A 14,010-nucleotide genomic window follows, 5' to 3' on the forward strand; every position below is an offset into this window, starting at 1 on the left:
AGGTAGAACTTCCAAATCAGCCCGAGGAAGATAGTGAGCGAAATTGTTAGTGTTGATATTTTCCAACTATTCTCAGTATGAATGTACCTTAGAATTCTTGAACGTATACTTAGTGCATTTGACTTTGCACTTTCCTCCAAAGAAAATTATCACTATTTACCAATATTTATGGCATTATGAAATAAACAGGAATTGGGTCAGCCTCCTTCATACTTTGGGATCTAGCATGGTATTATATGTTTGTTAGAGATTGCTAATTCCCTTCCCCCAACATCTGGTCTCCTCTTGTTTAAATAGGGAACTCTGATTTTCAGCTGAGCACACTGCAGCCCAGAATAAAAGACTCTACCCCCAACCTTCTTTACCAGCTAGAAATGGCAAAGGGATGAATCTTTACCAGGAAGATGTATGTGGAAATGTGTGGAATTGTGGAAAGGCTACTTGAAACGTGCTGTCTCAGATGAGAGAGGACCCCTCTGCGCTCTTCTGTCATTTCTCCTTCTTCTTACTCAACACAGTCATGCACATCACAAGGTGACCTTGAAAAAAAAAAAAAACCCAAGAAAAAAAAAGCATAGGCTGAAAATGGTGAGATGAAAAGTCAGGAGACCAAAGTCCTGATAGTGCCGTGGAACTCCCTCCCAGCCCAGAGCTGCTGACTCAGGACTTTCTCTATGCAAGAAAGAAATTTCTCTCTTATTTAAGCCACTGGTTGGTTGTTTGCTACATGAAGGTAAATCCTAAATTTTAAATATAAAGAATATCAATAACAGTGCTGTGAAGGGTCATACTGGAGCTTGAAATAAGAGGAAATTCAGTAATACTGATCCTGTCTTTATTTAAAAGTTCTGACGTTTTGTTTACATGGATTTTTGGCATACATTTTGATTTTTTAAATATTGCATTGGGATTCCCACTTCTGAGAAGATAAGTTAGACAATTTCCCCTATTCCCCCTAAGTACAACTAAAAACCTTTGTGTTATATGTAATTATATGTAAAGAACGGACTTTGGATCATACTGATGTGTCAATGTAAGTTCGCCAACTGTAAACAATGTACCCCTCTGGGGGGGATATTGATAAAGGGAGAGGCTGTGCGTGTGTCAGGATAAGGAATATATGGGAATCTCTGTACCTTCTACTCACTTTTGCTGTGAACCGAAAACTGCTCTAAAAAATAAAGTCTGTTTTAAGAAAACCTGATAGAACTGAAAGGAGAAATAGAAGACATAATTATACGTGGAGAAATCAACACCCTTCTTTTAATAATGAATAAAATGCTTGGACAGAAAATCAGCATGAATGTAGAAAAACTCAACATGACCAACGATCAGGATAGAATCCATTTTCATAGAAAATAAACCACATTTGGGCCATAAATCCAGCATCAATAAATTTAAAGAAAAATTAATTCAGACTGCATTGTCCAACTACAAATGAATTATATATAACCCCTTAATATACTTATTAAAATCAATATATTTAGCTCTCCTCATTCTCCAAATTCTTTCCAAAGATAATAAAAATTAAGGACATGCCTTTTGGGACTGATTTAAAAATTAATCAATTAGTAAGTATTATTTAATAAAAACGTCACATTAATTGTATTTAGTGTGTACAACATGCTAGACAATGTATACATGTTAACTATTTTAAAAGTTTTAAACAAACCTTCACAGAGGACATTTGCCACTTAAGGCAGTAAATCGGGAGGAGATATCAAAATTCACTGCTGTGTGTCGTAATACCCAACTCTAAACAGCTGCATCAGATAGAAGATATGAACTTTGAATGATCCCAGTGTTCTAGATACTTACAGACCTAACTGAAGACACTGTCCGTAAAAATGAACAATGAGGCTTATTTCAACCAATTGTGCTGGATCCACGGGCTCATTCTGTTCTATCTACAATGCTAGTCTTCAGTTAACAAGTATCTGACACAGCCACCATTAACTCTGACTTTCAGGCACTTAAAATCCCTTTATTTCTTTTTCTATCCGATGAACAACTAAGTGAATTTCTTCACTGCTGTATGTTCCCTTGTTGGCAAGTTAACAGAGGCAGATGTGCAACTTTTAAAAACGATAGTTTTTCCTTCTCTTCTTCAGTGCATCAGATTCTTAGCCCAAAGCTCTTGTATTCATCCTATACTGCCTCTGTGTGCCCAGCATTTTCATGGGCTATGAATAACGCACATATTTATGAACTCCAGTCCTGACCCCTCATGAGGCTATTCATCTGTTGAAGTAAACAGAGATGAAAATAATAACATGAAAAATATTTGAAGAAAACAGAAGATGTAACTGCTGAAGAGTGGAAGATGCTGAAAGCACTGGGGCCTTTACAGTAGAAGAAAAAGAGCAAAGAAAGAGACTCCAGGCAGGGATGTAGAAAATAAGTAACACCAAGTGCACTAATGTTCCTGTATCAGAGGTTGATCAAGTTGTGGGGTCAGGTGTGGCTGAAGTTAGCATAAGGGATTGGTACTTTATTCTCCGACCTGATACACCAGGGGAATGTGCCCTATTCATCTCAATAACAGAAGCCGACAACAGTGGTCCTCAAAAAAGGGCTAGGATGGGAGAGGAGGTTAAAAACTGACCACAGATTCACTGCCATAAGTCAGGGGGATCTACTGGAGACCTTTGAACTGGGAGTGATGTGTAGTGACAGTGGTGTTTTTAAGAGATTAATAAGAAAAGTAGAAGAGGGACAGTAGGAAGAGGGATGAAAAAATGATTACGTATTTTAATCAAACCCAAAATTTGTTCTGAGTTGCTTATGTTGTTCAAAGAAGTAGAGTGTGGAATTAGACGTGCTGAAGTGAAATGAGAGAAAGAAGTCCTCTGATGGAATGTGAGCTCTGTGACACAGAGCTGGGGTGTCTTTCCACAGCTCTGTCTGGAGAGCTTGGCTCAGTGCCTGGCACACCACAGATACACAATAAATATTTTTTTAAATAAATGAAAGTTAAATGATTGAATTAAAACAACACTGGAGAACTTCTGGGTTGGGTTTGTAATATGAGAATCTGGCAAATCCAGGAAAGTTAAATTATCCTACATTGGGCTTTCTTTGATACTAGTGTCCCTAGTTATCTGAGTGGGAACTAAATTTGAGGAAATAGAATCTTTTAATTTTTAAGTTTTGAGCGTGTTACCCTGATTCTGAGATTTTATTTTATTATGGAGAGTCAGAAAGTGTTTTAACAACTAAAACTAGTAGTTTCAGCAAAAGTCAGGTCCCTGAGTCATCCAAGCTACTGCCCTGATGTTGAGACTACTTGCTCAGAAATAAAAAGGCATTTAATGTTCAGGATCTGATCTTGGATTAGATCAGCATGATCCAGACAACTACTGACCTAAAAACCTTTCCTTTCATAGCAAGCTCACCTGAATTCACTAGTATTCAACCTCGTACACAAGAATCACCTGGGGAACTTCAACCACCCGTGCCTGCAGCCACCCTCAAGTATCCAGGTATCATTTGGTTTGGAAGTGGGGCCTGGACATCAGTATTTTTTGAAAGTTGCCAGGAGATTCTAATACAAAGCCATAGTTGAGGACCATTCCCAGGTAACTTCACCTCCTGATACGCCACCTTCCTAGTGCACACACCAAACTGCACCACGTGCTTCATTTTTCTCTGAAGGCACCAAGCCCTTTTACGTTTTTGTGTCATTACTCATACTGTCCCTTGTCATTCTTACTTCATCCAGTGAATAAAAGTTTCTTGTCTTTGCGACCTGGATTAAATCCAGTTCCTCCGTGACAGCTACTCTGTTCGCGCGGCCAACTCTGGCTTAACCCATTCCTCTCTATTTGATGTCACCACAGCTCTCAGCTGACTTGTTTACTGTTGTTCATTTAATTTCCTCAGTAGGTTCTGAGCTTGCTGAAGGCAAGAAACACAGTGCATTTCCTGTAGCATCCTGATCGCTTGTCAACAATGGTAAACAATTAATATGTATTTGATGGAAAGAAAATTGAGAATATAATACAGAGTAATTTCCACGTTATGTTAAAGTTCCATCCAAAGTTTTGTTTTAAAGCATCCTTTGTATGCATTTTATATATCACGACACAGAACTGAAAACTGAAGGTCCTATTTTCTGGTCTGGGAAACCCTTAGATTTCCCTGAACTTAAGTTTCTTCATCTTTGAAATGAGAGAATTGTTCCAAATAATTTCTATACTCTCGTAGATTTTGAAAGCAATTCGCAGGATATAAAATTATCAAATAGCCTAATGGGGTGGTAAGAAAACATGCAACTTCCTCTTTGTAAGCTATTTATATGCTAAATGCATATTAACCTCCTGAAATCATATCTTCATGGACTGGAACATCTCTGAAGCACAGAAAATCAAGATATTTGCTGACCTGTCAATCCTTTAATAAGCATCAATCACGTAATGGATGCATACCAAATGGCAGGGAAGTCACAGATGATTTGGTATTGTAGGTGTCTACTTCACTTATTGATCATTTATCATCAAGCTGCAATAGTATTAACATATGCTGTACTCATGCTAACAGTGTTTGTTTGACAAACAACATTGATTTCCCCTTCATTACCCTAAAAGGTGAGTGCTAAGTGAAACTAATTTCAGAGGGACCACATCACTTACTCTGAGTGAACACATGGGTCCTCACTCTAGAACAGAGAATTCCCAGTAGGAGGAGAATACTGTATAGCACTTACTGAGCACTTTCTATGTACCTTACACTGTACCCTATTTGTTCTCCCTCTATATAATTTTATACTCATTAAGATGGCAAGATTTATTTAAAGATTTTATAATGAAAAATTTTAAACATGTAAAAAAGTAGACAGCATAATGTACTGAACATCCATGTACCTATCACCTAGATTTAATAATTTGTTAACATTTTGCCTTTATCTATTTTGCTCTAGGTTTTTAAAACCAAATTACAGATATCATGACACTTGACCCAAACTCTTTAGGTTACATCTCAAAAACAAAAGCATAGGGCTTCCCTGGTGGCGCTGTGGTTGAGAGTCCGTCTGCTAATGCAGGGGACACAGGTTCGTGCCCTGGCAGGGAGGATCCCACATGCCGCGGAGCGGCTGGGCCCGTGAGCCATGGCCGCTGAGCCTGCGCGCCCGGAGCCTGTACATAGTTCCTGAAATAACCATTCACAATACCACTATAGCACCAAAATATAGTAATATTTCCTTAATAGCATCTAATATCAAATTCACATTAAAATGTTCCCAATAATATTCAAAATGTGTGATATTAAAAAATACACACCGTCCAAAGCAGTTCCGGCCGGGCGTGCGCAGGGGGCGTTATGGGTAAGCGTGGGGCCCACGTGCGCGCTCACGCTCAGGGCCGGGCAAAGCCTGCGCAGCCTCAGGCTCCTCCGTCCGCCCCGGGGTCGGGGGGCGGGGTCAGAGATTGTCCGGAAAGCCGGACGGCCCCCTTCGCGTCGCCGGGCCGCCGCGGTCGCTCCAACGCCCGCGTGCAACCCGGCGAAGGAGGGACACGCGGCGCGCGCCTGGCCAAGCCAGTCCCCGCGGCACGCGGCGAGGACGGCCGCGGTGAGGCGGCACCCGCCCCGCCAGAGCGACAGGCGCGCCTCCCTTACCGTCTCGACCCCACAAGGGAGCTGCTCACCGCAGCGGGCACCCGAGAAGACTAAAGCACCGCTCAGCCCCCGGCACCAGAGGGGCGGCCGTGCAGGGGCACTGCCTGGAGCGGACACGCTCCCGCACCAACGGGGGCGCGCGGGCGGCGGCGGGCCCGCCCCGCCCCGCCCACCACCGCGGGGAGGGCCGCCTGCGAGGCACTTGAAGAGGAGTTGAGAAGCCAGAGTGCCTGCTGCTCAGAGGACCCCGGCCCCTTCCACGCCGTGAGGCAGGGGCGGGAGACCGAGAGTCCGGCCGGATGCCACACCCCGCCTTCCACGGCGGACAGGACGAAGAGCGGCCCTGTTGGCCATGAACGTCCGTTCCTCGTCCGGCCTGGGAGAGCAGGACATCACCACATGGATCGATGGGCAGGTTAATTATTTTTGACAACAGTTATTTGTTGTGTAAGTTATACATCATAGTACAACACTTTAGGGGGCGTGTCAGGGGCTTGATATCCCACTATTTATGATGTCAGGATTGATCGTGGGTGATGAGGTGAGCGAGACACAGAGAACTTATTACATGCTCAAGTTGTTAAGAGGTCATAGCTAATAACGAGTGGAGTCAAAATTTGAACATGACCTGAAACCTTTCCCCCGCCAAGAATCTACTAAAAAATGACACTTGGCACTTTATCTTACCACTGAGGACTTGATGACTGTGTTAAAGGAGAACGAAAAATGTGACCTGAACAGTTAGGAAAGGCTTTGAGGATTTAAACTGGGTGTTCAACCTCTGTGGGATACCAGTAGGTATTAAGAAAGATGGTGAATTCATGCATCAATATGGAATGGCTCATGCCATTGCAGAAAGGTTTCTTGAGTGTTCTGCTAAGTAGTTAGTTATTTAGTTAGTTACTAGTTACTCTGAAGGGCATATTACTCCATCTGTCAAGGTAATGTCTTCTCTTCGTGCCATCACAGCCCAAAGAAAAGCCAACGGGAAATTCAATCCTATCCTTAGGTACAGCGCTAGAATGCAGGGCGGGGGGCAAATGCTAGCGTTGTGGTAGACCAGGATATGAGTTGAGTTGATGTTAACAAAATTGGATAAGTGGTCTGGCTCTGCTAACTACCCCCTGGGACTCTGGCAAGCCTCACTGTATAAATGAGAAAGATAATAATAACTTTTTAGATTGGGATCCCTGGAGACAATCTGTGAGATGGGCAGTTGAATGCTGAAGGTTCACTGGGAAGTAACACCTGGAATTCATACCTTTTAGGAAGTGAAAAAGCATTACTGGGCAGGAAGAGAAGCAACCTGCAATGTGCCTGTATGCCTGGAACTAAGATAATAGGTACATCAGCTGTACTTCAATAAGAAAGAGAAAATCTTGACTCCTCAGACTGCCTCGAAAGCTCCGAGACTGCAGAAGTGACTCACTTCCCTCAGCTGAAGACTAGTGCTCCCCATTTGTTTGAAGACTGTACAGAGACCTTTGTCTTTCATGGCAACACCCCCTCCCCCTTAAAATCTCCCGTCATGCCCCTTGATAGCCCTCGTTGGTTGAGGTAGAATAACTAGGATCAAGTCGTAAGATATCTGCCCAGGAAGTGGATACTGTAAGGGAGGAAAGGGCCTATACACTGAAGGAGCTAAGGATTTCGTTGGCAAGAGCACAGGGCGTACATGTGGGACTGACACCCACAGTAGGTACTATATCAGAGGAGCAGACTTAAGAGTTATCTGATTTTATGAAGAATTTATAGACATGGACACGTAGCAGTTAATGCCCTGGTGAGGACCATAGGAGGTGACACGAACATCCTGATAGGATGCTCCTGAAAGCTTGGAGAAAGCTAAGGCCCACACTAAGTTAAAGTGAAAAACTAGAACTTCCATGGCACACAGTGGAAGGAGGGATCAAAACACCCAGAGAAATGAGCATGTTGGAGCAAGGCCAACTGCATTCTAGAGTGTCTGAAAGACACTACAGTTCCCAAAGCAGGAAGGAATACACTGGAGAATTGGGCAAAAATCTCATGGAAAGCTGAGTGGTACTCTGCCTTCTGCAGGCCAGGGAAGAAGAGCAGGAGATGTTACACAGCTGGGCTCCTTGATAGCAATGGGATAATAGGATCTGATGTTGTGGAGTCCAGGTGGCTGCACTTAGTAGAGTACAGTCAAGTGGGCAGAATTATTGTAATCAGTTTCAAGGTCTGAGCAGTAGCAGAGAGGCCTGGCCTGTAGGGAGTTCTGAAAATGGTTACTAGGACACAGTATTCTTGGGGGCAAGATAGACAGGCAGCCACCAAGAACAATACCTATTTTATACAACGAATAAGTCAAGAATAGATGATCAGGAGGCTGAGGAAAGCTACCCCATATGATGCTAAATGGTCAGCATCCTTGCTCAGTTTCCAGATGTGAGCCAGTTCTTGGGCCCAGAATCCATTTAATGGAGAAGAGGTGGGTCGAAATGAAGGATTCTCAACACTGTCAAGAACATACCTTAGGGATTACCCAATCTTCCCCGGAGGGACCTACCACATGTTCTCAGGTAAATGTATGCAGAGGAAAGAGAAATAGCACGTAGGCCTTTCAAGAACTGTTAGATACTGGGTCCATGCTGACATTGATATCTGGGGTACAAAGTTATCCTGCCCCCCATTAGAGTGGTTCAGATAATATGTGGAATCTTGACCCAGGCCTGGCTCGTAGTGGGTCTGCTAGGTTCCCATCATGGTTAGGAGCAGTATTCCCAAGTGGGAATACGCTGGCTTCAGAACCTGAAGATACCTAACAGGCATTGTGTTTCCTTTTTAGTGATAGAAGGTACCACTTCTTCTACTTTGGAGAGAATATCCTAGCACAACCCAGACCACCAAGTCCCTAATAACATTACTAATAGGGGAGCCCTTAGTGTTCACAGGGTTTACCTTCCATCCTCTGAAGCCCATTCTTACCGAGGCCCCCAATGTCATTGCCATTTTTTGTTCCTCTTTGATCAATTAACATTATATCAATAGAATGGACCAATGTAGTATTCTGTGAAAAGGCCAGATAGTCCCGGGCCATTTGGAGGGTGGAAGGGATGACAAGTGGCAGTGTAAATGTATTCTGTGGTCAGTCAATCCCAGGGGAGCAAGATCTGTTTCTGAACCTCTTTTCTGATAAAGAGGAAAAATAAAGCATTTGCCAGATGAATAGCATGGATGCTCTTTGGAGGTGGCCACAGGCCACATTCTGGAAGGAAGCAAAATCTTAGGTGTGGAAGCTCCCTGAGGTCAAGGCCAATGCCGCAAGAGGAGCGCAGCCATGAGCAGCCAGAGCTAATACTCCCCTGTGGCTGTGGAGTGGGTGATGGGTCCTGACAAGGAGATCTGAGTGGGGACCACAGTAGCCATTACAATAACTAATTCCCTTAGTCTTAGTGAGAATAAGTTATGTAAAACCCAGAAAGCATTATTAAGATTTTAATATTACATTTAGTTACTGGATTGGAGGAGAAGAAATGTAAATCTATTAAGTAATTTACTTTTTGGAAAGTTCTATTATTCCTATCAGTAACTTTTTCCTTATTGAAGTGGATCAGAAACCCAGAGTGTTTAGCAAGATCTTCATATTTTTTTCCAGTTACTATATACTTTCAGTGTGTGTACTTTAAGTTAATTTGACCTTGTCACTTGAAAAGGGTTCTCACTTGGATCCTGGAATCAATATATAGATGTGAATAGCCTTGTCCATACACAGAATGCTGACACTTTCCAGCAGGGGGGAAGACTTAGCAATAAGAATTCAACACAGAGGACCTGGCCGACTTTTGCAGACAGAAGGAGCAGCAACCTGAATTAAGGCTTGTCTGTAACAGTGTTCCAGCCAGTGTTCCAGCCAGGACTAAACGCAATAATACACATATTGATTGACCTCGCTCCTCCAGCCTCGCAGTTTGTATGGTGGTGCAGATTAGAACAATTTGATTTCTTTGTTTCTGCCTTCTGTAGAGCAGGCAATTTCCCTTGGCCCTTGGGCAGCATTTCCAAGAGGCAGAACAGCTCATCTTAAAGAAGTCTTATCATAGACTTTGCCTTGGTGAATAAAGAATAAAATCTCACTCTGCCCGTCTTTCCCACATGCTTGGGATCTAAATGTTGGAGAAGCAACTCACAGTTTCCCTAGGTCTCAGTCCTACTGTTTTGAAATGAAGAAGTTGAACCCATGATAACTGTGGACACTTTCATCTCTGAAATTGTTCTCAAGGTCCTGATATCATCTTTCTGTACTTAGGTTATCCTAAAATTGACTTTCACTACCATTGGCCAATGCATCCCACATTCAGTGGTGTTTGAAACAAAATCATAGTATTATTATTATTGTTATTATTTTATAAAAGTAATACATGATTTTCAGAAATAAGCGTCTCCAGATGTAGAGAATGGACTTGAGGACATGGGGAGGGGGAAGGGGAAGCTGGGACTAAATGAGAGAGTGGCATGGACGTATATACACTACCAAATGTAAAATAGATAAGCTAGAGGGAAGCAGCCGCATAGCACAGGGAGATCAGCTCGGTGCTTTGTAACCACTTAGAGGAGTGGGATAGAGAGGGTGGGAGGGAGAGAGACACAAGAGGGAAGAGATATGGGGATATATGTAAATGTATAGCTGATTCACTATGTTATAAAGCAGAAACTAACACACCATTGTAAAGCAATTATACTCCAATAAAGATGTTTAAAAAAAAAAAAAAGCATCTCTAGGAATCCAAACACTTAAAAGTAATGGTTAAAGCACAAAATTACCAATTGAAACTAGGAACTAGGGAAGTAGTGTTCCTTTCCCCAAACTCATTTGTGAAAGGAAGCTGGGAAAAGCTACTGCGGATAGTTACCAGAATCTGTGACTTCCATGAGGCTGCATCTTTAGAGAGGGGATGAAAGGACATAGATGTAGACTTCAGACCAAATTCGAGACAAACCACCCATGGGCACAGTTATGAGATCTGTGATATCTTAAGATCACTAATATAAGACTAAGTTCTGAGCTGAGAGCTTGGAAGAAACTAAGACAGAGCCTGCCAACTAGAGAGTAGGCGTAAGTGAAGAGTAAAAAGGAGATATTCTCCCCTCCACATGTAGCCACAAACCACAATCCCAAACACAAGTAAACAATTCACTCTAAGAAAAAATATGAAATGTCAATAACCAGAACCTAAGTGTTCTCTAGATGATATTAAACCAATAAAACATTCTGAGAAATTTCTATAAATGTTCACATAATCAGGGAGTTAAGTGTATAGTGAGTACCAATGGAAAAGAAAAAAACACAGGCATGAAACAAGAACAGGTAGAAAAATTAGAAATGTAGTTACTGAAGTACATATTTTTTAAAAAACTAGTTAAACTCTAGACTGAACACAGGCATAAAACTAGTAAACTGAGAGGTAGTACTAAGGGAATTACATAGAATATGTGGAGAGACAGAGATTTTCAAAAATACATAATGCATACTGAAGAGGCATGGGGCACAAATTTTGAGACACCAACATATAAATGAAAGAATTTTAATAATAAAAGGATAGAGGAGCTTCCCAAGAAACCATATTTGGAGACATAATGGGTAAGGATTTTCCATATTAAAATAAGATGAGTTTCAGATTGAAATTGCGGTCTGTATGATGAGAAGGATGAAGAAAAATAATCTGTAGACACAATGCAGTGAAACTGCAGACCACCAAGGAAAGAGGGCCTGTTGAAAAGCTACCAGAAAACTGAATGAAAAGAGAGGGAATTGGCTCTCTTCTTAATGGAGATGGAGGGGGTCTTGGTCTATTTGGTGGTATTTAATTATGTTTTCCATAAATAGGCAAAACTATACTGTTTAGAGGTATAATACCCCCTGGTAAAACTCCTCTAATTAAAAAAAAACCTCAAAACATGACAATCTTAAATGTCAAGATATTGGTTACTTCTCGAGAGAAAAGAAGAGACTAAGATTGGGACTGGACACATCATTAGCTTCTAAGATGCTGGTGATATTTTATGGGTTGGTTGAGATAGTAGATATATGGGTACTTACCTTCCTTAAACAAGGTATAAATATTTAATGCACCTTTCTGAATGTGTGATATATCTGAAATATTTTAAATGTGGAAATTTAAAAAATTCCTACCAGAAATGGCAGATTTCTAACTAAAAACAAAAAAAGTAGACTGACAGTTTTCTCAACAGTATAATAAAAGGCAGAAGACAATGTAGTATCTTTCTAGTTTGAAGAAAACATGCTCGACAACTCAGAATTTTATACCCACCTATAACTTATCATTTAAAAAATAAGAGGTAAAGTGAAGACATTTTCAAATAGACAAAGATTAAGAAAGTTAACCATTCATTCATAATCTCTCTCTGAAAGATATTTTAAAAGTAATACTTCAGCATGAAGGAAAGGAAATGCTGAGAAAAAAAAAGCAAGAATGCAAGAAATAACAGTGACAGCGACATAAATAAAATAGAATCATAAATTTGGTTAACTGGTAAAAATTACTATTTTCATTAAAAATTAGCAGTACAGTCTCTAAACACCTAGCAAGATGCAGGGAGGCGAGATACTTGATTTAAATGTAATTTAAGTGTGTTCACGTTCTTACCTTTTCAGAAGTTAGCTACAGATACTCAATAACTTTAGACTTTGTTAGGAAAATTATAGTTAATTATGTATTTTAAAATAATAAATATTTATTATAGAAAATTTGGAAAATAAAGAATGGATCAATATAGAAGTGAAAATCTCATATAACATTGTCACCCAGAGAGACAAAAAATATCAATATTTGATATAATTCCTTAACATATATATGTAATTTCCTTATGTATGTAATCCCTTCATATATATTTGTGAAGGGATTACATAATGTATATATATATGAGAGTGTGTGTATATATATATATTTATAGAGAGAGAGAGATCTCCACAAAATTGTACAATGTTGTTATACTGCACACACATGGTCCAAATGTCAGCTGTATCCCCCCCTGCCATCACGCATATCTGTGAAGTTGCCCAAATTCCAATAGCAGGGCTGTCATTTGAAGTCCTCTACTATTCCTGTCCTTTCCCCAGTTTTCTATGTCTGTCTCTGTCTCTCTCTCTCTTCTCTCTCTTCCCTTTCTCTCTCTCTGTCTCTCTTTCTCTCTCTCTCTCCTCTCCTCTCTCTGTCTCTCTCTTCTCTCTGTCTCTTCTCTCTCCCTCTCTGTTCCCTCTCTCTCCCTCTCTCCCCCTCTGTTCTTTCTCTGTCTCTCTCTCTCCCTCTGTTCTCTCTCTCTCTGCTCTTCTCTCCATTACCTGTGTTACAACCTCATCTCTCCTTATGTTTCATGCAGCCCGATGCCACCATCACTCAGGTTCCCTCAGGATTGACCTTTTTCATGCCAACAACTTAAAAGTGTTATTTTTCCAGTAAATGTGTTGACTTTCCTAATATAATATATTCTCACTTCCTTACATTATTTGGTATCCCTTTCAGCACCCATTTTAAAAAAAAAATATGTTAAGGAGAATAATACTTGAAATTATGATTTTTGTTATTGCCACACAATATTAAATAAATATGCAGTATTTGCTTATATTCCTCACCAGTATACAGAGGTCTTATTACAGTTCCTTAGGACATGTTGACTCTGATATATCCTTAGAAGAAACATTAGGAATGTTCATTTCTCTCATCCAGTGCCCTCACTTCTCAGGCTTTGTCATGTATCGAATATTTTCCTTTTCCAAGTAAGGATTGGTAAGCATCTAATCTAGCAGTGAGTAAACATATATCTCCACTTATTAAAAGCAGTTAGCCCCATGATAAAAATGAGCAGCTCGCTAACAGTCAGGCCATACACCTGAGGAAATCATGTATATAAAGTATTAAAAATAATTAATAAAATCTCCCATTTGCACTTGAAATGCTAGAGTTCACTTCAAGAAGGAGTTTTGTTATCATCTCGTAAGTCTTAAAAGTCCCCAGTACATACATTATTGTCAGTGCACACCTTCAAACTCCCCTAAACTTATGTGCTATACTAGGTTTATAAGAACTACGAGTCCTGTCTCTGAACAGTTTAATATGAAGAATAAATCTGAAGTAGATTTATCCAGAACCTCACAACTAGTACATCTACTCCTGGGGGGGAAAAAAAAAACAGGCATAAGTTAGTTTTTATGAGACTTGTGGCCAAGATTTCATTTTATGTTTCATCCAAAAGGGATGGTAAACAGTCTTGTCAACAAGTTAGTACTTGTTAGCACTTTAGGAACTTTACGTAAACTCCGATTGTATAATGTTGGCAAAGCTTTAAAAAATTATTCATTTCAAGAAGCATTTGGCTTGTTACTAATAAACAGATTGGCTTTCCAATGTA

General features: G+C 40.6%; 1 protein-coding gene and 1 long non-coding RNA gene across 3 annotated transcripts in view; one reads left to right on the top strand and one right to left on the bottom strand.

The window, feature by feature from the left end:
* The window catches only part of KCNU1 (potassium calcium-activated channel subfamily U member 1), a 172,981-nt gene extending 167,570 nt beyond the window's left edge, over nt 1-5,411 (bottom strand). The window contains exons 1-2 of the mRNA XM_067722127.1: nt 5,280-5,411; nt 398-539 (exon numbers count right to left, since the gene is read on the bottom strand). The gene's annotated coding sequence lies outside the window, so the exon portion shown is untranslated. The remainder of the gene's footprint in view (nt 1-397; nt 540-5,279) is intronic.
* A 482-nt stretch (nt 5,412-5,893) lies between these two features.
* The window catches only part of LOC137216214 (uncharacterized), a 97,643-nt gene continuing 89,526 nt past the window's right edge, over nt 5,894-14,010 (top strand). For both annotated transcript variants that reach the window (XR_010939636.1, XR_010939635.1), the window contains exon 1: nt 5,894-6,031. This is a non-coding gene — a long non-coding RNA (uncharacterized lncRNA). The remainder of the gene's footprint in view (nt 6,032-14,010) is intronic.

The sequence above is a fragment of the Pseudorca crassidens genome, chromosome 21 (genome assembly GCF_039906515.1).
Source record: "Pseudorca crassidens isolate mPseCra1 chromosome 21, mPseCra1.hap1, whole genome shotgun sequence".
NCBI classification, from domain to species: domain Eukaryota; kingdom Metazoa; phylum Chordata; class Mammalia; order Artiodactyla; family Delphinidae; genus Pseudorca; species Pseudorca crassidens.